The sequence below is a fragment of the Sus scrofa genome, chromosome 16, assembly GCF_054392235.1.
Source record: "Sus scrofa isolate SSC_HxYL_T2T_F1_AM1 chromosome 16, Sscrofa_HxYL_maternal_Yorkshire_Landrace_v2.0, whole genome shotgun sequence".
Taxonomy (NCBI): domain Eukaryota; kingdom Metazoa; phylum Chordata; class Mammalia; order Artiodactyla; family Suidae; genus Sus; species Sus scrofa.
The window spans coordinates 48,999,625-49,024,918 of NC_139398.1; the positions used below are offsets into that span (position 1 = coordinate 48,999,625).

The following is a 25,294-nucleotide window of genomic DNA, read 5'->3' on the forward strand; positions in this document are numbered from 1 at the left end:
TGTAGAAAAATTATCAAGCATTTATCCCTGGGGTTTATGTTATTTCTCTTAGAGAGAATCCATCAAGTGTCTGCAGTGACTCTAAGGCTATACTCCTTGAACCTGCCCTAAAATGAGCCAGCATTTGGCATTAACAGCAGGTGGTTCCTGAGCAATTGGAGCAAATCAGAACTTTAGGGGGAGGGGCTTTTTGCCCTCTTCACTGTTTTTCTCTCTGAAATTCTATGCTCTTTGATGCTTCTGTCAGTATTCCTGCATTGGGATTAGATCTAAAGCTTTTCTATTTATCAATTACTATGAAATGTCCTTCATGCCAGGCTATTTATGTTTTTGTTGTTTGCTTTTGAGGGGGGGGGGGTTATGGCCATACCTGAGATGTATGGAAGTTTCCAGTTCCTGGGCCAGAGACTTGAACTACAGCCGAGACCTATGCTGCAGTTGCAACAACACCACATCCTTTTAACCTACTGCTCTGAGCTAGGGATCCAACCTGCATAATGACCTGAGCTAATGCAGTTGGATTCTTAACCCACTGTGCCACAGCAAGAACTCTTGTATATGTATTTTTATAAAAGGAAAATTTGGTGATGACAATCTACTTTTTTAAATTGGATGAAAATTTGTCTCCCCTAGAGTTGCAGAAACCATGGCAGGGGAAAGAGACAAGTAGCACTCAGAGATGTGGAATAGCCAGGTTTATTCAGCATAGGTGCAGGCTCAGAGGAGTGGCCTCCAGAGTTTGAGCACCAGGTCTTTGTTCTGGGTAGCTTTTATACAATACAGACTTCCAGATCTTGTTCCCATTGCCCCCCAGGCAAGCAGTTCTGGCCCTCCCCCTTCCCCAAACGGAGTTCCTGCCTAAGAAGTGAAGCAAACAAGATTACAGAAGTGAAACTGACAAGCAATGCTTGGAGCTAGGTTTGCAGGGCTGCTAGCAAGGAAATAAGGTACCTAGTTACTACAAGATTATTAGAAGGGTGGTATGGGGAGAGCAAGGAGTGCTGACAGGCAGGTGGTGGTGGGGTTGTTTATCTAGTTAAAACTCTTACTTCACTAGTTTTGCCTTCTCCTGTCAAAAACGTCCATATCTTGATAAGTCATTCCCTACATCTTTCCTGCTGCAGTTTAAGGAGGGCCAGAGTTTGTAGTGAGACTGCCCAATTGTTTACTGTCCTTAGAGAGTTCTTGATGGTAAGGAAAAACCTATACTTTCGTGTTTCAGAAGCAATTAATTCCAGAAGGTAGCACTTTTCTTGAAAGCAGAACAGTGAAATGTTTTATATTGACAAATTTGGGGTAGAAAGTTTTCTAAAGTATATTGCACACTTGTTTTCCCTCTTAAACAATTCTATGCACATTTTCAACTTTTTAATGACTTAAGTAATCATCATGGACATAGATTATATTTCCCCACCATAGACATGATGAGCCTTGGGAACTACCGAGCTGTTTGTGGGTATTTGCCCTTCCATCAAAGGTCTCATACCCCTAGACTTTTACTGTCTTTTGCTTAGCTTTTGTAAACAATCTTCTTCATTGCTTTTGCTGTTTGCTTCCACCTCTTCATGTGCTCTGGGGATCCCTAAGAGCCCTCAATGAGCAAAATATTTGAACTCTGGTGTATGAACATTAAGGCATATATTTTGACTACTCTCTCCCTTGAGAACATTGGACTCGGTTGTTCCTCACTGTATTATGATATATGTTCCTCTGACACTGAAAGGGACCTTTTACACAAATTAGTCAAAATGGTGGGACATCAAGTAATGGTTTATTATGGGACTTTAAATGAATAGAGGATAAAATGCAGAAAAGCAAACAAATGGTATTGCCTGTAATGATATGCCCAGATGGGCTAGAACTAAAATTTTATCTTTATGTAAGAACTAAGGTCAGGATTATCAGGTTAAAAATGCACTTCCTGGACATCCTCCAAGCCTTCTGGGTCTGAATTTCCAAAGGTAGAATTCTGGATTTTTAAATAAGCAACCAAGGTAATTCTAACACACACACACACGTAATTGACTTGGGACCATGCTCTGCAAATTGTTGAGTATGTTTTATCATTGTAATAACTATTAATGTGTGTTGAAGCACAGAGATACTAGTTACAAGAAAAGTGAAACTGGTAAATAGTAGAACTTCTCAACAGTCCTTCTGTCATCATGAATCCTCCATTTAGAAAGGTCTGTGAAATAGAAAATCTGTCTTAAGATCAAAACATTTTTAGGTAGATGTTTTTACTCTCAAGACTCTAAATGGGCTGCAGAGTATTTGTGAACCTCTTAAAAGTACATGCAAAAATGTTTGAATACTGCACGTATTTTTCCAGGGAAAAAAGTTGACAACCTAGTCTTTGTCCCTATTTTAGAGATGAGAAAACTAAGGCTCAGGGAGATTAAGGAACTTGCCTTTAGTAGTTAAGAAATGAGTCATTATTGCCCTGAGAAGTTTAGAAACTTCTAGTTAAACAGAACAAGCATCCCAAAGATAGGTGTGTCTGATCCCAAACCTGTGCTGTTTTCCACTCAAGCTCAGGACCTCTTGAATTGCTTTAAATGCTTCCTTTCATTATTCTTGGAGAACTTGGTTGATTTTGCCATGAAGCTGTGCTTCCCATGGCCCCAATCAATCACCAGCTTTGTTCACTGTCTGACAGGTTAACTCTGTCTGGATAATCTGATCATAATGTAATCAAGGGCTTTTCTTACCTTTGCCCTGGATCTCTGTCCTATTTGATTTCACATTATTTCCAGTTATTGTTAACTCAGTTTCTTCAAGAGAGTTTCTCCAAGATTATCAGATAACAACACAGCAGACATATTAAGTAGGTTGGGAGCAGTCTGCTTCTCCATTGGCCCATGCTCTTTCTTTTCAGCTTATCTAGAATAGCATCTGAAGCAGCTAAGAAACTTCAGCTGCCCTTGAGTTAAGCCAGCTTGATTTCTTCCTAGCAACAGGAAGCAGGCTATCTTGCCAATGGCAATGTTTGTTTATCTCATTCAAATGCCTACTCATTTAAGAGACAAACCTGTCATCTTGGTTGAGTCACTATTATTTTTTATAATAATTGTTTCTCTTGCACTATTCATCTAAGATGGGCCCTTTTAAACAAGTAGGCTTTTCTTCCTCTCTGCATGACTTGGCAATATTCTTTTTTTTTTTTCTTTTACTCATTATCTTTTATTTTTTAGGTTATTATCTGTTTTAAAATTTTTATTGGAGTGTAGTTGATTTAAAATGTTGTATTAGTTTCAGGACTTGGCAAAATTCTTAATCTTTGGCAGATGATGGAACTCTCAAACTCCTACCTAATGCCCAAAAGCAGCCAGGGGGAGAGAGAAGAAATGAAAGATGTTACTAGAGGATTCTTTGGTGGCAGGGAAGAGACAGACATCTGGAAACCTTGTGAGACCACCAGATTCTGCTTTAGTAAAGTGCTATAAGTATTTTTTTGGGTATCTGCTAAGTGCCATGTGAATGCTAGGAGCTGAGGATGCAGAGGTGATTAAAAAATAATATGTCTTCACAAAACTCAGTGGAATGAAGGAGACAGAGGCACGCAGACATCAAGGTGGCTGCTGTTTGTCCAAACATTAGGGACAGTCTCAATGATGAAGAGTAGAAACAGCTGATATCTTGGGAGATGAAAGAAGCAACCGCTCCTTTGGCCCAACTTTGGGTTTTCTTCTCATTCATCATCATCCAGAGTTAGGTCCATTTGACAGTCTGCTTTAGGAAAAAAACACATGGGACATCTAAATTTCCAAAAGGCTTGAGGCCTTTAACTATCTATAGTTGCTCCTCCAAAGAGCCTAAGGGTGCATCAGGCTATCGCTAAAATCTGCTAGAAACATGTTGTCCAACCTAGACACATTAGAAATTCATCTCTTCCTGAAATCTCATGATTTGAAACTCTGTCCATGGTTGAAATCAGAACTGACCCCACAGAATAACAGTCCTGGGAATATACATGTGTGTGTGTGTGTGTGTATATATATATATATATATATATATATATATAAACAAATATAATATAGATATAAATATAAATATATAATTAAATATATATATATATATATAAAACAAGAAAAAGAAAGAGCATTGATGAATAAATCTATGGGCAGGCTGAAATTTTTCCCTGAAATAGGTTGTTGGATTAGCTGCTCCTTGCTTTTCAGATTTTCTTCCTGAAATAAGTTGGAATCATTGCTTCAAATGTTTTATGTTCTGACTTGGCCAGAGTTATATTATTAAACTAATTTGATTAACTTTAACCAATGTAAATGCAATTGAGCAAGTAAATAAAATTAATCATGTACCAGTTAAACATTGCATTAAAAATGTAATGATATGAAATAAAATACATTTTTTGAGTAATGCTTTTGCAAAGCCAACTTCAGAAGAGTCGAATCAACTCTATTCTTTCCTTTGTTGGAGGATCTCAAAATAAAACATAGAGTTTAAAAACCCCAAATTTATATTTTAAGTTATAAATATCAGCCTTCCTTTCTTTATTGATTCATTTTGAATTCATATAAAAAGCATCTACCAGATGATGGGTTCAATTCTGGGAGCTAGAATACAGATATGAATCACATGGCCACCTATCTTCTAAGAGCTTGTTGGTAAGAGGGAGGCAGACCTGCAAACATGTATTCACAAACTACTGCAACGATTGCTGCAAAAGTGTAATGTATGGAGTATTTCAGGAGTTCAGACTGGAACAACGACTTGTCAGAAGGCAATATGGGCAGAGATAACAGTGAATTAGGGCTTTGAAACTTAAGTAGAAAGTAATTTGATATGATGAGGTATACATTATCAAGAAAAAGAGAATAAAAATACTATAACTTTAGATATTTGAAAATAATTTTTGCATAAGATGATTAACTAGTATGTCTTATTTCATCAGATTGGAATAAAAATAAAGAGATATTTATTTTGCAGTTTAAACAATAAAGGTTCTCACTCCCTTTCTTTGTCAGAATGTCAGAGTCTTGTAGGATTTCTCTTCTGAAGCAATGTCTGGCAATCCCCAAGGAATTCTCACAAGTAAACTTAACTTATGTCTACTGAGCTCTTACTATGTGCCAGGCGCTGTTCCAGGCACTGGAGGTAGAGATAACGACCTGCTTGCATAGATCTTGCCTTCCAGTTGGGAGACACAGTCAATAAACCAACAAACCAAAATGCTGACCAATAAAAAAAATCATCAAATAAATAACCAAGGAAATGTAAGCACTGTGCCGGAATTATGTTGGGGTGATATGCTGAGCTGAGTAGTGACATGGTAGTCAGCGCAGGGCTTTCTGAGGACAGGGCATTTGAGCTGAGGTCTGAGTGATCAGAAGGAAAGCCCTCTTGGCTAGAGTGCATGAGGGAGGCTGAAAGAGAGCAGGGACAGGTCCTGTAGAGCCTGCTGGTGATTTGAGTTTCAGTACTCTTGTGATGGGAAATCACTGGGGCCTTGTTAGTAGGGGAGTAGCAGGATTTGATTAATAGCTTTAAAAGATGCATCTGTATTGGAGCTGCATGACTGGAAGCAGGGTGAACAGTTAAGTTATCCAGGTGAAACTCAAAGAGGACTTAAAAATTGTGGACCTATGAACATGTGTTTGGGAGGAAGTATTGATCAGGCCTGGATGAAGTATAAGAGGGGGTTGCAAATGACTTGTAGATTGTCCCACCAATGCCATGCTGCTATAATGGATTTAGAATTTTGTGGTCCCAGATATTTCTGGGTTACTTTGTGTAATTGGGCAAATGGCTTTTCATGGACACATCCTCTCTTGGTACCAGTTCACTCCAAAAGAAGCAACCTTCACTTTTAACAATCCAATGCCCAACAAAACCCAAATATGGTCCTGAACATATTTTTATGGATAGCTTGGAATTTTAACACAGTTAATGTCAGGCTCAGTTTCTGCCTGAAAAACTAGGTGGTCACGTTAGCTTTCTCTCCTGGACCCAAAGAAAATCCTTATTTTCATAATTTAGAGTCTAGAATCCCATACTCCCCTTCTTCTGCCCATGATATGTGACATTTCCTCCCCACTTGGCCTTGGGTTACTAACAGGAATAAATCCTTTCCCTGCATGAGAACCTTATATGTCCACCTACAATATACAATTAGACCTTCTCCACCCAGAAGAAGCAATTACAATAGTGGACCCAGAGCTTTTATGATTTATCTTAAATAATTTTTGTAGAGTCCTGACAGTCTAATTTATGTACATTTTCAGGGATAGATTTTATCTATAATAACTTCGATTTTCATTATAAAACCAAACACTTATTCTGTAGCATCTCTATATAGTTTGTGGTTACTTTGCTAGATTCTCGAAGAGCAATGAGTAGGGATTTGCTTTATTTTACACTAATGACAAAATAAAAAATTTTTAGGTAATGGTTTTCTCAATGAATGTTTGGCTCATTTTAGAACAAAGAGATTTTTCTCTAAAAATAATTAGTTCTCTATCTCCAGAAACGAATTCTAATAGGATCTTTATTTGGCAGCTTTCCATAAATAAAACAATAAAGCAATTAAAATTGCCCTTTGACTGCTTCTCCACTTATGATTTCCACACCATCATCAAAGGGAGACAATAGTCTACCTGAAAATTGGAGTTTTCAGTAATAAGTGGAGATTATGTGTTCCAGGTATGATCCAGAGCAGAGCTTTTGTTGAAGATTGGGAGGGCAGGAGCATTAAAATCACCTGAGGAGCTGCTTCACCTACACGAGGTGCTCTCCCATCAGGAACCACTACTTTATAGTCATTGATGTAACAGAAAAGGTACAGCGCATTAAATTGTGCGAAGCCAACCTTATAAATTCTAATTAATCATGAAAGAATGAATCATGGCACTTAGGCACCGATTGGTTTGTGCGAAACTCTTGTATGCCTTACATAATAAATGATTTCAAAAGTTTCTTTTGTGTAGACCTTGACTAAGAAATGGAGCTTTATGATTCTTAGAGAGATAAGTCATCTTTGGATATTTTATGCCTTTTGGGTATGGAAGTCAACTAAATAATTCCTAGTAAGTTCAAATAGTGTACTTTTCTGAAGGATAAGTAGTATACACATATCAAATTTAAATTTCAAGATTCTAAATTCTCTAGTAATCTTTTTTTTTTTTTTTTTTTTTGGGATGTTGGTTGTCACATAGCTTAAAACAAACAGGCTCCCCAAAATAGTATGGGAGAAGGGGAAGAGCTCCCTCAGGGAGGACGGCTAACAGCTCTCAGGTCTGCCTTCTCTGCAACATGTTTTGCCGTTTCCCTCCTCTATCCTCTGTTAAACTCTCTGTCCTACTCTGTCACTCTCTTGTTCTCTCAAACTGAGAGTTACCCTTCCCAGTCTGGAAGAAAAAAAAAAAAAAATCACTGGGTTTGCGAGACTTTGACACATAAATGCTGGAAAATGGTCCCCTAAAATTCTAGCAAATTTTCTTTGCTACAGGAAAGGCCTTTTGAGAGAAAAACTTTGTGAAAAGTAGTAGGTAATGAGAAGATAAACGAAAAATACGATATACCTTGGTTTAAGATCATTACCCGTGTACTAGGTGTTTCACCATTTAAAAACGTTTTATTTTCTTTTTTTTTCTTCTTTTTCCTCTTTTTTCCTTCTTTTTCTTTTTTCTTTTGTTCCTTTTTTCTTCTTTTTTCTTTTTTTTTCATTTATTAAAAACGTTTTCAAAGGAATCTCATAACAACATTCAGTTAGACAATACCCTTCACTTGCACATGCCATGTGTCTCTTATACCTCAGGTACCTTTCCATCGAAGTCTCTATGAGCTTTCTCACCACTTGATCTATCTCTTTATCCAGTTTCAAAGTTTGAGTCCATTTAGAGACAGAGATAAGGTAGCCCAAGAGGGGGTTCTGGGTTTCCGTGTCATCCATTCTTACTGCTTTCTGATTCTTACTAATTTCAGAGGCACATATATTTCCTCTGGCTCATTCTACCACTTGCTTTACTGAAAGTTAAAACAAGATGTTATTTCCTACCTGAGAAGCCATCAAGACATCTCACATGTTTATTCTTTCTAATGGAACTAGTTCTTCTAGATTTTGACTTTGAATCCTGGCTCATACTATCTGGCCTTACCTTTTCCTTTTCCATATACATGTGTTCCATTCTTCCATGCTTCCCAAGGACAACACTGGGTACTTAGGTAAACATCTGATTTCTAGCAGAGAATAACTTATATTCTACAAAGCTCAGAGCTTTGCTTGTATATCAAAACCTTGATAGAATTATTTTCTCTAGCTCGGTTGAGGATTTTTTTTCTCTAGTGAGTTGGTTGTATTTTTTACTCCAGCTCTTTGCTACTCCAGTAGTCCTTGTTTTATATACGAATCACCTATAAAGACACCCAAGGAGTTCCCATTGTGGCGCGGCGGAAACCAATCCGACTAGGAACCATGAGGTTGCGGGTTCAATCCCTGGCCTTGCTCAGTGGGTTAAGGATCCAGCATTGCCGTTTCTGTGGTGCAGGTCGCAGATGCGGCTTGGATCTGGCGTTGCTGTGGCTCTGGCATAGGCGGATGGCAACAGGTCCGACTAGACCCCTAGCCTGGGAACCTCCATATGCCATGGGTGCTGGCCTAAAAAGACAAAAGACAAAAATAAGTCATAAAAGACACCCAAGATAGGAACTCCCCCCATGTCTTCCAAGATGCTTTTTTAAAACCTCCCTCATCTTTGAGTACAGAATACCACATGCAAGAGGAGCTCCACTTTGCCTTCTATTTAAAACAGAGAAATATCTAATTTATTCTATTGAAACTAATTTCCTCTGTTAATTTTTGATGATACAATTTTTTAAAATTTAAAAATGGAAAGAGAGTATATAATATCCTGGGAAAACTTTAAATCCCACCATTTCAACCCAAGCACTTTCTCTTCTTTCTCTGCTATTGTTCACACCTTTCCCTCAGGTTTCTCAGTATTTCTGTCAGAGAGAAATTTTCTTGGGGAGACTCCTTACCATCCAATCTGGGCTTCAAGTGAAGTGAAGAACCAGGTGAAAAGTCAAATGACTCACAGTATGCCTGTGGCCTTGAGTCAACAGAATAGGAAACTATGCCAGCTGTGGTCCAGCTGGCTCTGGTTTCTACACCCTTCCTCTGGTCCAAATGGATGAGATGATGCTGTTCTAGCTGCAAGGCCAGGCAGTTGTAGGATAAAAAACATCCATGCATGTTTTACTCACATAGGCCAATGACCCCACATATTCACTCCAAAATCTGGATAAGAACAGAAGTCTTGGAGTAGTTTCCAAGGGAAGATTTAGATCAGTCAGTTAACTAAAGTGGTATCTTGAGGTCAGGTAATAAGGGGTGATGCCTCAGACTTCTAATCTGCCAGAGTTCTGAATATGGAAACTCTACCGATGCCAATCCATAGGCTCAGTAATCTGAGGAGGTTTGGCGGACTTAGAATTAGCAAATAATTTAAAAATGTTTCATTGTCTCCCTTCTCTCAGGCAAAATAGAATAATGAACATAGACACAAATCTTTCCACATCCTCAAATCTAACTCAGAAGTAGAAACTCTCTGGTGTTCTCTCCCTAAAGATTTTAGATTCAATAGACACTTGGCTAACCCTAAAGTTTGGTTAACGTAGTCCATGGCAATCTATAATCAAATCAGTTGAAGTTATATTTGACTGCACTAATTCTGTCACCCTTGAAATTCACGAGTTTTCCATGGACTTCTCTGCAGACATAATGCTTTAAACTATTTTGCATATTACACAGGATAATACCATGATTAAATGACATTAAAAGGAGTTTGAATTTTTTTTTTTTTTTTTTTTTTGCCTTTTTTAGGGCTGTTCCCACGGCATATGGAGGTTCCCAGGCTAGGGGTCTAATCGGAGCTGTAGCCACCGGCCTACGCCAGGGCCACAGCAACGTGGGATCCGAGCCACGTCTGCGATCTACACCACAGCTCATGGCAATGCCAGATCCTTAACCCACTGAGCAAGGGCAGGGATCGAACCCGCAACCTCATGTCAGATTCGTTAACCACTGCCCCACGATGGGAACTCCTCAAAAGGAGTTTGAATTTTTGTTCATGATATAGTCCTCTCTTCTTTATGGTAGCTGATTTTTAATTTGCATGTAGAAAAATCTGCTACCTGGAACTTTTCAGGCTCCCCGGAAATAGATAAGTGCAAATTATTCATCAGCTCTAAAAGAAGTTTCCCTTAGACTCCCCCTCTCCAACTTAAATATAAATACCCTAAAGAACAAATGCTGATGCCAGTGTTTTTCTAGTTTTATAACATGTAGCAGCATACCTAAATGGATTTAAGGCTTCATTGAGAGTCATTATCAAAGATGACTGGAAGGCTAAATAGATTTCAAAGGAGCTTGCTTTGTTGTCTAAAGTTCAAGCCCATAATCCATGGTATTCAGGCTACACTATCAATGCAGTCCAGAAAAATTTTCCCTAGAATTGATTAGGAAACTGAAATCTTCCCTCAGAGAAGTCGTTCCATGACAAAGTCTTGAGCGGCAGCAGAAGGAGAAGTTGGATATGGAGGGAATGAGCACAGCAAATGTCCTTTGGAACCCAGGGGATTCAGTCCCCTCTGGGCCGACAGTGTGGGATGGAAAGATAGGAGCGGCCCAGGGCTGTGAGGGCCTTGCTAGGAAGAATTCAGAATACTCGCAGATGAGTTGTTACACATTACTACTGCTGTCCACTCAGACTGTCAAAAAATACAGTAGCCCTTTTTTCTCCCAATTCAGAAGAGTAGAGAAATGTTGGAAAAAGAAATGATTAGCTTACATGCCTTCTACTAAAATTCTTCCCAGTTCAAGAGGCTCTCCCGTGTGGGGTCTTGCAGGCAAAAAGCAATGCGGTTGAATTTAACAGAATTAAAGATTAATGGTGGTTAGATCAACGGTTGGCTGGACAAAAACACATACCATTGGATGGGATTCAAGCAGTTTTCAATATTCTCATCATTGAAGGTGAATAATAAAAGTGAACATGAAAAAGACAGGTATTTGGATTCAGTTCAGATGATTTCAATGGTTAAATGCCTCAGGAGCATTAACTCTCTTTCTCATAAATCTGCAACTTTTTTCCCTTTAATATTCGCAGAAATACCATATTTCCTGATTTGCACCTCTAACTATTTTAGGCCTGGGTCCAGAAGATAAGACAAATCATCAATCCAGCTCTTTAGACCTTTGATCAAGGTCCACAGTTCAAAAAGGGCCTTTGTTCTGCTTGTCTTTTAGGGCCTCTTAGTGCCATGGCTAGTGGCTAGCTGACTAGAGTGTCGTCATCTGTGCATGCAGGTTGGAGAAAAGAATTTTCCAGTATAGTTAGGTGAAAAGAAAGAAGAGCTTATTGAGATAAGAGACTGATGCTGCTAGTGAGGCAGAACCACTTCCTGATGATCAGGGAGAGCTGATGACCCTAGGTGCATGGTCATGTCTGTTTTTATGGCCCAAGGAGAGGAGAAGTCTTATGTTACACCTGTTGACAGGTGATTGGTTGGAAAAAGAGGGGTCTTAAGATACTCTTGCTGGTTGGTTGAGCACATATAATGCCCCTATAGGGGTGGGGTAGGGAGTGGGCTGCATACCTTTCCTAGTAGGGCATAGGAAGTAGTAAGCCAGGTTGCTCAAGGTAGGGGACAATGAGATGGGTGGGGGCAATGACAAAGGTCTGGCACTTCTTGTCTTGTCCAGAGGCTTGAGGTTCTATCTCCTTGAAGGGGTCTTGTAGCCCCACATTGAGTAAACTTTCTGTGGCCCTTTCCGTCCTTAATGACATCCCAGGCTGGGCTAGTCTTGTGGTAATACAGCGGCTGGATTTCACTGCCGGAAGTGGGTACCTTTTTGGGGAGAGTGAGGTGAGGCCCATGTCTAATTTATTTAATAGGTTGTAAACAGCTTTGGGATATTTCAGGACGAAAGACTTCATTTAAAGGCAAGATGTTATTATAAAGAGTGGTAATAATGGTAATAACAGTCATTAGTGTTCTAATAAAATATAAACAAAGGAAATGAGAACATGTACCTTTAATAATCTGATGCTAACACAATCAACCAAACAAAATAAATAAGTGAAACCAGCTTTTTGCTTCCTCTTCAGAACTGCTGATGATTTGCCCATTGAATATATTTACATCTTGGCAGGAGGGTATGTGAAAGTTATTATGTATCATAAGGAATAAAAAAAACACAAATGGTTCTTATATTCCTTCAGTACATATGAATCTAACTTCAGCCTATACTGAAAGGAAATAACAACTTGGCTGGGTACACTGTGTAAACCTACATGCTATCAATTGCCAAGAAAAAAAAGTACTTCTTTGTTCTAGCCAGTTTTTCCTCTCCTATGGGAAAAAGAAAAAGAGGGTCAGGAAGGGTTCTATGGGCACATGAATTGTATCGGATCACCTTCTCCTGCAAGGACCTCTAATTAATGTACTTTTGGAAAAATGCAAATATTCTTTGCTTAGACAGGGAACTAGAAACGAAGTTCTCATCTATTTATTTAATTTTGTGTGTGTGTGTCTTTTGAGGGCCACATGTGTGGCATATGGAGGTTCCCAGGCTAGGGGTCGAATCAGAGCTATAGCTGCCAGCCTACGCCACAGCCACAGCAACACCAAGTCCTTAAGCCACTGAGAGAGGCCAGGGATCAAACCCATGTCCTCGTGGATCCTAGTCAGGTTCGTTAACTACTGAGCCATGATGGAACTCCGAGCTTCTAATCTAGAGGTGTGTGCATAAGGCAATGTAGGGTGCCCAGGTAGGTAGAAACTGCCCTGTGGAAATATTTTCAAATGATGACGAAGATAAGCCAGTAATAACAATGTGTGTTTATCATAAATTAAGGGGCCTTTCCAATTCCCAAGTTTCCTTCCTCTGACAATTATGTATTTCAGTGTGTGTGTGTTTTCTTGCATCCATGTGACCAGATACTCCAGCGGACATTACCAACAGGAAATGCAGGGCGTGGGTGTCTGGAGGTGGTTGTGCTGGCAATAGACAGAGCAAACCTTTGAGAAGCAGGAACCTCTTCCAGGAAGTAGGGGGATGGGAAACACCATGCTTCTTAGTCAGTCTGTTTGTGAAGGGCTTTTCTTGAAACATCTAAGGCTTTGGATTTTTTCCTGGGAGAAAGAAGTAGGATTTAGACAAAGCAAGTCTTGAATCAAGATATAATCTTGCTCCAGAAAGGAATTAGAAATTATTTTCTTTCATAGATGAATGGTTTGCCTCACAACTAAATATGCATTTAAGGTGATGATGTGGCTTTGCTGTGTTTATTTTTTTTATTTTTAGGGCTGCACCTGTGGCATATGGAAGTTTCTAGGCTAGGGGTTGAATCATAGCTGCAGCTACTGGCCTACACCACAGCCACAGCAACTTGGGATCCAAGCTGCATCTCTGACTTATGCCACAGTTTGAGGCAATGCCAGATCCTTAACCCACTGAGTGAGTCTAGGGATCAAACCCGCATCCTCATGGATACTAGTTAGGTTCTTAACTCTCTGAGCCACAACAGGAACTCCCAGCTTTGCTATGTTTGCGTTTATTGTAATGGAAATTTTCCCTCTGCTTTAGGTGGGTGCCTCTATAAGTCATAGCGCTTGGAGGGAATTGCTTACCCAGAGAATAGATTGGTATATCCATTATGCTTACAAATTCATTCCTTCATTATTCATACTACAATTATCAATTGGGTGTTTAATGTAAAGCCGTCTTGGTGTTACTTTGAAATTATACAGGTATCGCAATTCTAAACTATCTTCTATGTGAAATCTGCTAAGATTATCATACTGATAACTGCCATATGAAGGAGTTAGATTCTAGGAGGAAAGTAGACAATTTGTGGCTAGTATTTCTGAGTGATGTCTATGTTACTGTCACTGCATTATGTCTCTTTCTATACATTATTTCATTAATCCACATTAAATAGTACTGACCATTCTTATTTTAGAGATGAAAAAATAAGTCTTAGAGAGGTTGTATCAGTTTGCTAGGGCTCCACAGACTGATTTGCTTAAACCATGCAATTGTATTTTTTCACAATTCTGGAGACTAGAAATCTGAGATCAAGGTGTTGGCAGGATTGGTTTCTTCTGAGAACTCTGTTTTGCTTGTAGATGGGCCACCTCCTCACTGCATCTTCACATCATCTTTCCTCTGTAGGTTTTGTGTCTCAATTTCCTCCTCTTATTAGGATACCGGTCATGTGGGGTTAGGACGGCCCTGTGTCCAAATATAGACCCATTTGGAGGTATTGGGGGTTAGGACTTGGTCATATGAGTTTAGGGGTGGGGAGGACACAATTCAGCCATTAGCAGAGGTTAAAATAAGTCTCTCAAGGTCAGATAAAGGGTAAGAGGTTCAGCCAGAATGTGAAGTTGCCTCCATCCCTCATTGTGAGCCTTAGAATGACTTGATGTAGTGGTTCTTGTCCTGTTTCCCTGGCTGGTGTCCTTCCTGAGCACCTTCTATATGCCAGACTCTGCTGTGGGTGATGAGGGCAGGTAGTGAGCAGGGTTCCCCAGCCTGCTCTTCAAATGGAGCTGCTGTGTCATGGAGGAGGTAGCAAACAGGTTAACAAACACACATCATGGTCATTACACAGATAGGTTTAGTACTATGAAGGAAATATATGGGACGATGTGACAAACCACGGTAGGGTGGGGGTGGGAGACTGCTTTTGAGAGGAGAATCACAAACGTGCTCTCTAAGAAGGCTACCTGGAGATGGAGACCTGATGGGGGAAGGTGTCAGCCCTGAGACAGCTTAGAGGTTGAGGGGTCTTACAACGGAGAGAGGACCTCTTTCTCTGTGGGTCCTACTCCAAAGCTGCTCAGCTTAGGTGCTATGACAGCAAACTTGTCTCTGCAAAGCGGAGGAGAGTGGCATATTGGAGTAGAAGAAGACGGAGATGGTTGGAATATAAGGCTGGGGATCAGAAACCCTGGGTTCTAATCCACTTGGGCAACTACAGCTGTAGGATTTGGAAGGTCGCTCCCTCCAGCTGAGCTTCAGCTTCCTCTGACGGGAAGCAGGAGCATCAGTAACAATACAAACAACACCCCCCTCCTTGGCTCAGAGCTTGCTGCTGTGTGCAAATGAGATGACACCCAGGACAGTGCTCCTCAGGCTGAAAAGCACCGGGTGTGAATGGATGTGAGATCACGCCGGAGAGCTGAGGCCATTGTTCTAAGGTGTACGTCCAACTGTATATTTTTTCCTCAACTTTTACGTACATGTAATCCCTACTCAAAGCTTCCTACTGCACAGAGTGATTAAACTCATTTGCTTCAGCAAAACTCGGAAGAAAGTAAATAGGTCATTTCCCTCCATTCATTAAACATCCAGAGTTAAGTTAGTTAATTTTTGTTTGTAGAAAGGCTCACAGATTGCGCTGCATTCCCTTTGAGGACTGAAGTGTGACCGGGCACACCCTGACCGGCCAGCACTGGGTCCAGCCAGAGCTTTATTTACCGGAAGGTCCACAGAGCTGGATGAGAGAAGTGCGTGAGAAGTGAATGTCCACTTTTCAGAGCTAATCCCTCCCCCCGCAACACTCCAGGTACAGGGAAACAGTTCTCACCCCTTGACAACCTGGACGCTTTGCCATTATGGGGAATTCCGGAACAACAAATTTCTGTTGTTTAAGCCACCCAGTCTGTGGGGTTTGTTATGTCAACCATAGCAAGCTGATTCTACTGCTCTAAAACTTATTTCTTCATCTCTAAAACAAGAGTAATGGCCATTACTATTAAGTGAGGATTAGTGGATAGTGTATGGAAAGGGACTTAAACATGGTGACAGTAACAATAGACATCACTCAGAAATACTACTCACAGGTTTTCTACATTCTTTCTAGAATCTCTTTCATATGCCATAGCTATCATATGGTAATCTGAGCAGATTTCACCCTGGAAATGGTTTAGAATTATGCACACCTGTATCATTTTGAAATAGCACAGTGACTGCCTTATATTAAGCACTCGATAAAGGTCTGTCTCTCTACACCTTCAATCATCAGGCTCTTCCCAGCCTCCATGCCTCTGGGCAGCTTGTTCCTTTCACTTGGAAGGCCCTTTCCCCAGATCTTTGCAGGACTGCTTCCTTCTCAGTCCCTCCTCATCTCAGTATCACTCATCAGAGAGGCCTTCTCTCACCACCCAGGTTACCTTATACTACTTCCCAACATTGCCCTTCCCCATCAGTCTTCACAGCCCTGGATGTACTTCATGTATCTATTCCTTTTCTATTTACTCTCTGTTCTGCCCCAGGAGGCACCAGGCTCATGTAAGCAGGGACCCTAACGAGGTCATCGCCCTCTCCCAGGACTTGGATCAGAAGAGTCAATTATTGGAAGTTCCCATTAAGATTAAGGCTCAGTGGTAATGACCCCAACTAGTATCCATGAGTATGTGGTGTGATCCCTAGCCTCTCTCAATGGGTTAAGGATCCAGCATTGTGGGGAGCTGTGGTGCAGGTCACAAATGTGGCTTAGATCTCACGTTGCTGTGGCTGTGGCATAGGCCAGCAGCTATAGCTCCAATTCGACCCCTAGCCTGGGAACTTCCATATGCCACAGGTGTGGCCCTAAAAAGCAAAAAAAAAAAAAAAAAAAAATGGGGAGGGAGGTATTAAATAGCCCATGAATCCAGAAAGGGAAGGGAGGAAACTATTGCTTGGTAGAGCAGAGTCCTGGGGAAGGAGTTGCTTCTGTGAACTGTCCAGTGGGACTTAAATCATATCCTGCCCTTGGGCCAGGGACATGGTTTTCTCGGAGAGAAGAGATACTGAGGAGCTGTAGGAGGATGGTAGGTAAAAGAGAGGACATGTGGCCTCCCAGCCCAGCCTTGCCACTCATTGGGAACACTCCACAGGGGAAGGCACTTGACCTCTGCGAGCCTCACTCAAGAAGAGACTGGAAACAATGCTGCCGCCCTGCAGAACCACTGGAGTATACAGTGAGGTTTCCAAAGCACAATGCAAATGGAAGATCAGTAAGAGGCGTAAATTATTTTTAAGAGAGAAACTAAAAGGGCAAGGCACTCCACCTTGTTTTTTGACCTAAGAAGAGTTTAAGGTACATGTAAAAACTTAAGAGCCATGCTGACAGTTTAACGTGAGGAGCTAGTGAGTCTTATCCCATCAGGAAAATGGAGACAAGATTTCTGATGTCCTGCCCCTGAGGGTCCTTCTCCCCTCCTCCCCATTATATAGGACTATTTCATTTTTATTTTGAAGAACATGCTAAATTATATAATATAAAATGTATTAATACACATATACAGATAGTTAAGTCTATAATAGAAGTTGTTGAAATATTTTAAAATTTATGATTAAAAAATTTAAGTGTAGTTTATTTACAATATTAGCTTCAGGTGCAAAGTATAGTGATTTAATATTTTTATAGATTTACTCCATTTAAAGTTATATCCTGAGGGTCCTTCTTGATTTTTTTGGCCTTCCTTAAACCACAGTGAATCCTATATCTAAAGGCCACAATGACTATTTTATCTTCACACTGATGACAATTTTGCAATTTTAAGAAGAGTTATTGAAATAGTTTAATATTTAATTACTTCATATTAATATCATGGGAAGAGGGCTTTAAAAGAGCCCCAAGGCACATTTCAGCAGATCAGTCACTGTCAGGGCCAGGCTGCTGTGACATTTTTCATCTGTAATTTGAGGAAAGGAGAGAACCCACAGTGCGTCTCGTGCTGATTTATGCTGACTTCAGCAGGCTCACGGGGGCATTGCCTGCATGAAGGATGTGTTCGGGATGTGTGCAGGTGTTCCTCACACTCTATTTTTATGACATGTTTGCTGAATGATGACAACTCATCATTTTCCCATGAGTGGACGCCTAGTCCTTTCTCAGATTTCTGAATCATACCAGGCTTGGGGCCATTTTCCCAGCAGGGGCCATCACCTGGAAAGGATAAAGCATCACAAGCATCTTCTCCACATCTCCTCTTCCTTTCCTAGATAATCCCAAGGAAAAACATCAGGAGCCAAGTTTATAAGAGTAAATACCAAAGTGGACCAGAATGCTCATTAAGGATCAGCACATAACAGGGGAATGGTTAATATCATTCTCGAATTTAGTTCCTGCAATATCTCAGCCTTTTCCCTGCCTTGTCTGAAGAATGAGGTCTGATTGTCCACTTACTCCACAGAGGGTTATGGACTCTTCTGAAGAGCTGTGGGCTCTCCATCTTCAGGAACTTTCCAGACAACCTCTTTCTTACCCTCCATCCTCCTTCCTCAAGTAGATTTCTTGTAGACTCTGATGAATGTTGCTGTTCTCTTCTGTAAATTACTTGAGTAAGAACAGAAAAAAAAAAAAAAAAAAGATGATTTTCCATATCCCTCTGGAAGTAGAGATTTGAGACAAAAATATCTGGGTCTTATATTCAATATCTCCAATCTTTCCATCATTCTGTCCACTAACTATTTCCAACCGAATACACTATTTGCTTTCCTTCTTTCATCAATCTTTCGAAAGAAAATTTTATCATTTCACTTCATTTTCCTAAACCTCTCACTCACTATCCAGTACCCCCAAAAGGAAGGTCAAATATCCTCATTTGGCTAACAGTCTCCTCCTAATCTAGGCCCTCCCCATCCTGCAGGGCCTACTTCCCCTCCTTATACCCCAATGACAGCCTTCGTGTTTGTTCTTTTTCTGCCCCCTTGGATGTGCTGCTACTAACACCTGCTGCAGACACTGTCAACCGTGGAGAGTCAGTTGAGATTCCATATCCCAGAAAAATTGCTTGCAGTCTCTGGGGGTGGACTTGGAAAGCTTCTCAGATGACTTTAAAGTGTTGAAAGCCACCAGCCAGATGCTCAGCTCTAGCTGCACATTAAAGTTACATGGGGCACTTTTAAATTCCCAATGCCCAGTCCACACTTGGGCTCATAACATCAGAATCTCCATGTCTGGCCCTCAGGCATCAGTATTTCTTAAATATCTCGCTAGGTGTTTGCAATTTTGAGAAGCACTGGCCTCAGGGTTGCTTTCCTACAATCCCTTGGATGACTTTTACTTATTCCTTGGGGCTCCGCCTGGGTGGAACCATCCGAGAAACTCTTCCTCAGAAATTTTCCTCATCCTGAGTGTTCACACAGTGGCCTTGGGCAAAGAGGACTCGGCACGACTCCCCATCAGGCTGTGATCCTCTCGAGGGCTAGGACAGTGCTGGAACCCTTGGTGGCTAGAATAGGGCCTTTCATTGTAAGTGTGTAGCCCTCAACAATGGGTTCGCTGTGCCAGGCACTGTGCTGGAAACACGAAAGGGTTTCTGTCCTCACGGAGTTCCTAGTGGTCTCCTGAAATTCCCCATCCTCTCATCCTTTCCAGAGACAAAATGTGGCAAATATCCACCATCCTACTCCCCGGCCCCAGAAGCATGTACAGAGGCCCAGGAGGTAGATAATAGCCCTGCTCAGCTCCTGGCTTTACAGGGACATCCTCCAAGAGAAGAAACCCCTATGAAGACTATTTCCAACCCTAAGAACAGAGTTCTTACTCTGTTAGTTCTCCAAATTAAAAATTAAAATGTGAGGATACTAGTAAGGATAATATACAAAGGCTAATTTTCAGAGAAGATTCTGAACATACTTGTTTCAATTTAAATCAACACTATGAATAGAAGCAGGCTTCATCTGTTCTGCAAAGAGTTGACTGAAGGAGACGCTGTTGGAGTCATGGATAACGTTGCCTGTCAACATGGATGATCACCATGGCAGGAAGATACTGAGTGAGAGTCTCATAGGGGTTGTTTATATGCCATTACTTTTAATCTCTGCAACAAAATACTTCCCTCCAGGAGTTATAGGTCATACAGGGCCTAGATTCAAGTCCTAGCTTTGCCACTAACTGTGTGAGCTTGGGCAAGTTACTTACCCTCTCTGAACTTCAGTCTCCTGGACTGTCAGATGCGGACAATTAGGTTATCTATTTCAAAGGGATGTTGTGCTGATTAAATGAAATTGTACAAGTAAAGTAAAGTACCTTAGCATAGTGACTGGCCTATAGTGATTCAACTGTAAATACTTGAGGACTTCCTGTCGTGGCACAGCAGAAACAAATCTGATTAGGAACCATGAGGTTGAGGGTTTGATCCCTGGCCTCGCTCAGTGGTTTAAAGATCTGGCATTGCCATGAACTGTGGTGTAGGTCATAGAAGAGGCTTGGATCTGGTGTTGCTGTGGCTATGGCAAGGGCTAGCAGTGGTAGCTCTGATTAGACCCCTAGCCTAGGAATCTCCGTATGCCATGGGTGTGGCCCTAAAAAGCAAAAAAATAAATAAAATAAAATAAAATAAATTTGCTATTATTATGACATTCTCTAGAAAAAAGTGGGAAGAATTGCCCAGCCAACTATTGCTTCTGATGCTAAGTGGGCTAAGACAGAGATGGAGGATTTCATTGGAGATGGCAACTTTTTAATCTTGGTGCTGCGACCTACACCACAGTGCACAAGATTAAGTTCTGCTCCTCACTGGAATTCAGCTCTAGGTTCTTAGCAACACCCCTTTAAAGAACTTTTCATGAAAATCCAATCATGTTTTCATTTTTTGTATGCTCCATGGTTTTTCTTTCCTTTTCTCCTTATATCTGAATAGATGTGTGTGAAAACTGAAACTCTGAAACTGTCTTGACACATTTGAATGTTAGATCCGAGGACTTTCAGGTTTCTTCAAGTTAATTTCTTTTTTCTTTTTTTTTTTTTTTTTTTTTGGCTTTTTGGCTTTTTGGGCCTGCACCCATGGCATATGGAAATTCCCAGGCTAGGAGTTGAATTGAGGCTACAACTGCCAGCCACAGCCACAGCCACAGCCACAGCAACGCAGCATCCGAGCCATGACTGCGACCTGCACCACATCTCATACCAATGCCAGATCCTTAACCTACTGACCAAGGCCAGGGATCAAACCTGCCTCCTCATGGATACTAGTTGGATTCATTTCTGCTGAGCCACAATAGAAACTCCCTCTTCAAGTTAATATTAATGGATCATTGTCCTGGTACAACCACCATCAGTGGATTTCTCTCAGATTCATATTTATGTGACTCTTTTTTAAGTAAATGAAATGCATAATTATGGGATGAATAAAGCTTTTCAGAATAGTAGAAATTTTAGGGTCTGTGTGCTATAATTTTTTAAAGTATCTTTAGCTTCATAGATAGAAAGTACTTACTGATTTTTATGTCATTGCAAGTGGTCCTGCTGCAGCTATTTAAGCTGAAAGTATTTGCTGAAGCGTTATTTTGGAGAAAAATTGGGTGGCATGTATAGTAGGAAGGAAGAGAGCAATGTGAATTTGGAGGGGAGGAGAAGTGTGTGTGTATGTGTGTACCAGAGGGGAAATTGCTGATTTTGTCAGGAAAATCCTATGAAAATGTATGAGACCAAGGAAAATTGCCATATCGTGAATTTCCTATGGCTAAAATCTGTGGGTGGCAACATTAATTCAGGTCCAATAAATTCACAATTCTCCCAAAGGACCAGAAAACTAGACATCTAAAATATCACCTTTTCTCTAATTTCTTCTTGAGATCTCTTCATGCTGTGTTGCAACTCATTTTGCCTCCTCTAAACAAGATGATCTCTCCAAATACTCACCATATGCGAACAGCTCTCCACCCACACTGGCCTCGCTGCTACTCTGACAATCCCTGCTGAGAACTCTGCTGCCTGAAATATGATATCCACCCTGCAGTCCAAGTGCCCAGAAACAAGACACTGGAAAGAGAACCACATGTGTGACGACTTTTTCACAGAGCCTTCCACTTGCAGCAATGTTTGTAGACCTGGAACCAAGTGCAAGTACTGATGTTCACCTGGGCATCTGCCAACAGCTGTGTCACTCTGGCCAGTTCATCCCAGCAAGGAAGATGCTGCCCTTGTCTGTGAGCACACACACAATACCAGTGGAAAAGAAAGCACTGGCCTCATTCCATGACAGATTAAAAACTGCATTGGCAGCTCACAGAATTTTTTTTTTTTATTTTATTGGAGTATAGTTGACTTACAGTGTTATATTACTTTCAAGTATACAGCAAAGTGAATCAGTCATACATGTAAATATATCCATTCTTTTTCCCCCATATAAGTTATTACAAACTACTGAGTAGGTTTTCTCATGCTCTACTGTAGGTTCTCATTAATCATCTGTTTTATAATGTAATATGTATGTGCTATTCCCATCCTTCCAATTCTTCCCTCCCCCCCCCAACGGTTTCACTTATGGTAACCATAAGATTGATTTTGAAATCCATGTGTTTGTTTCTGTTTTATAAATAAGTTCTTTTGTATTGTTTTTATTAGATTCCACATAAAAGTGGTTTCATATGATATCTGTCATTAGGCTTCTTAGTTTGCCTCAGGTCTGGTGGAGGAACCAGTCCTTGTTTTATATCCATGCTGATGGACCAGATACTGGTTTTGGCAAGAAGTCAAAAATGGAGTTCTCTTCATCACTGAGACATGGATGTTCAGGTTTCCATACATTAATGCAGGGACTCTAACTCCATCATCGTCACCATCACCACCCTGGAGCATTCTGACTGTGCCTTCATAGCAGTCAATGAGGGCATCCGTGGTATGTCACAGAAGTTGCCTTCCTGAGAGTCTCATCTATATGAATCCTAATTGCTTTTGCCAGATTTTATCCCCTTTCACTGCATCTCTTAGGCTTAAAAGTGACCATTCTATTGACCTGATGCAATTGCAATTAGTTCAACATTATGCCCAGTCCTGCTGGTCACATGAGCTCCCATTATTTTTGCTGGGTAAGTCTCTCATGAACAGCTCTCTTTGGTGGAGAGTTGGGAAAATGCAGTCCCTGTCGTGGTAAATATATGGCTCAATGCCCTTTGTCCTATAACTGTAAGGGTCTAGATTTACCAACCAATGCCATTATAAACTGGACATGGTGTCCAGTTGGCAGATGGGTGCCTCCCTGGCTCCAGTTTGGATACCAACAGCAGATTCTCAGATGTAAGTGTTGCTGAAATACAGTGAGCTGCAAAGGCAGTTACCTCACTGCTTTTATTGATATTTAAGCTCTCCTAGATCTCAAATTTGTCTTGATATATGTTAAGAGGACTTTGTCCTTTAATAAGTAGGTGAGGGATTAGAGGAAGGGCAAGTTTCTGAGACATATAAGAGCTACCTGAATGTTAGGGACTGAATTGTGTGCCCCCAATGTCACATGTTCAAGTCCTTACTCTCAGTACACCTCAGAGTGTGACTGTGAGTCTTTAAAAAGGTAATTAAAGTTAAATGAGATCATAAGGGCGGGCCCTAATCCAATATGACGGATGTCCTCATAGCAAGAGAGACACACAAGACATGCACACTGAGGAAAAGCCACGTGGGGCAGAGAGAGAGGGCGAACATCTGCAAGCCAAGGAGAGAGGCCCCAGAAGAAACCAGACCTGCCAACACCTTATTCTTTGACGTCCAGCTTCCAGAACTGTGAGAAAGTAAATTTCCATTGGTTAAGCTACCCAGTCTGTAGTATTTTGCTATGGCAGCCATAGGAAACTAATATACCTATAGAAAGATTATAATAAAGTTGAACATATTACTGAGAGGGAAGAAGGTGAAGTGTCACTTTTATACTCTGTTTGGGTTTTTCTTATTTCTGTTCTATGCAATTGCTTTGTTAAGCTTTTGTGACTTGTTATAAAACATTACTTGTTTTTAAAGTTTCCCTTTAAGGCATTTCCATTTGTTTAGGCATTCTCTCTTATGTGGGCCTTTTTAGTTAACATAGTCTGCTGCACACATTTCAGGGGCATAAGGAAGTGGGTGAAAGCATGGGCTGCACATCAGACCACACTTACTCCTTCTGCAGCCTTGACCTCCACGATCTCTCTGACCATTCACACAGCCTTTCCTGGCTCCACACAGGTCCCTGCAGAAGGGACTTTCATATGTTCTCAACCTTCTCCCTGTTTTTCCAGCTACAATACTTTCTCAAAACTCAATCGCCATTTCAGGAATGCTATCAAAATGTTGTTTAGAAGCACGTATGAGTCTATGTGAAAATTATCAAAGTAGGAAGTTATTTTATGAGTTAGAACATGCCAATTCACCTGTGTATGTTCAACTCTGTAAACTGAAATACAGTGATTTGACAAAATCTAAGGTATAAGTTGGGGACTGAGATTTTTCTTAGACAAAAGAATCCTCTGTTAAAAAAAAAAAAAATCTGCCGAGGCACCGTTCATGAAGGAACAAAATCATCAAATAAGGAACTGTGGAAAGGAACGGCCTCCAGGACCACCTCTGCTTTGGGATCCTATCTGGCACATTCCTACTTTCAGCTTATCTGACGTTAAGACCCTTGGAACCACTTTGAACTGTCAGATCAGCTCCAAGGGGCTTTGCCCAAATATCAAAAATAAAGGCCCATGTTTCTCTTCATCGTCATCATTCATTTATATATTTTTAGTCATAGTTGCATAAACAGGTAGAGCATAGAGTATAAAAGAAGCACACAGTATTTAAAAAATTGCTTCCCTTCTCTTCCTTTTAGTCTTGGTCCGTTACTGATCTCTAACTTGCCTGGACATTTGTCAATTACAAGGAGAATACTGAGAACCTTAATTTGGCCATTTGTATTTACATTGAACAGATGGCTAGACTTTTCTGAGATTTTGTTTTCTAATCTATAAAATAGGGATAATAACACCTGGGCATCATGGTGATTGAATGTGACAGGGCATGTTCATGCTTTTAGCCCAGGGCCTGGCAGTGGACAATGCTCATGTTAGCTAGGGTACCATCAGTTTCAAGTGCTTCCTCCATAAGATGTTACCCATTGAACTTCTCTTTCAGGTGTGGCAATGTTGCCGTGGTTCTTCATCTTCAGCTTTCTGAGATTTTTTTTTTCATTCATTCACCTACTCATAGATTTATTCAGATCATGTTAGGTACTAGGGAGACTCACTATAGGGAATTCTTCTTGTCTGTGGACTTTGCATAAATCAAAGTCCAGAGATTTAAGATTCATAGAAAAACCCCACTCTTGACTCCAATGTCCTTTTAGTTTCTATCCTTCCTTGAATGTTATAATCCATTTAGGAACGTCTGTTTGCTGTGATTACTTGTTTTACTCTTCTGTAGTTCTCAGTGAAGACACATTAGTTACTCTAGGTAAACAGCTCTCCATATCAGTCACCACGGAATAGGTTATCTGAATGATATCAGAAACCAAAGTACTAGTCCTAGGATGGATT

The 25,294-nt window shown here is 40.6% G+C and overlaps 1 protein-coding gene across 3 annotated transcripts in view; it reads left to right on the top strand.

The window, feature by feature from the left end:
- Nucleotides 1-25,294, top strand: part of LOC102159433 (uncharacterized) — a 908,266-nt gene that overhangs the window by 693,798 nt on the left and 189,174 nt on the right. For 2 of the 3 annotated variants that reach the window (XR_002339577.2, XM_085002287.1), the window contains one exon: nucleotides 21,602-23,641. The exons of the other annotated variant lie outside the window; for it this stretch is intronic. The gene's annotated coding sequence lies outside the window, so the exon portion shown is untranslated. Of the gene's footprint in view, nucleotides 1-21,601; nucleotides 23,642-25,294 lie in introns of those variants that run through there. 3 annotated transcript variants of the gene reach the window in all.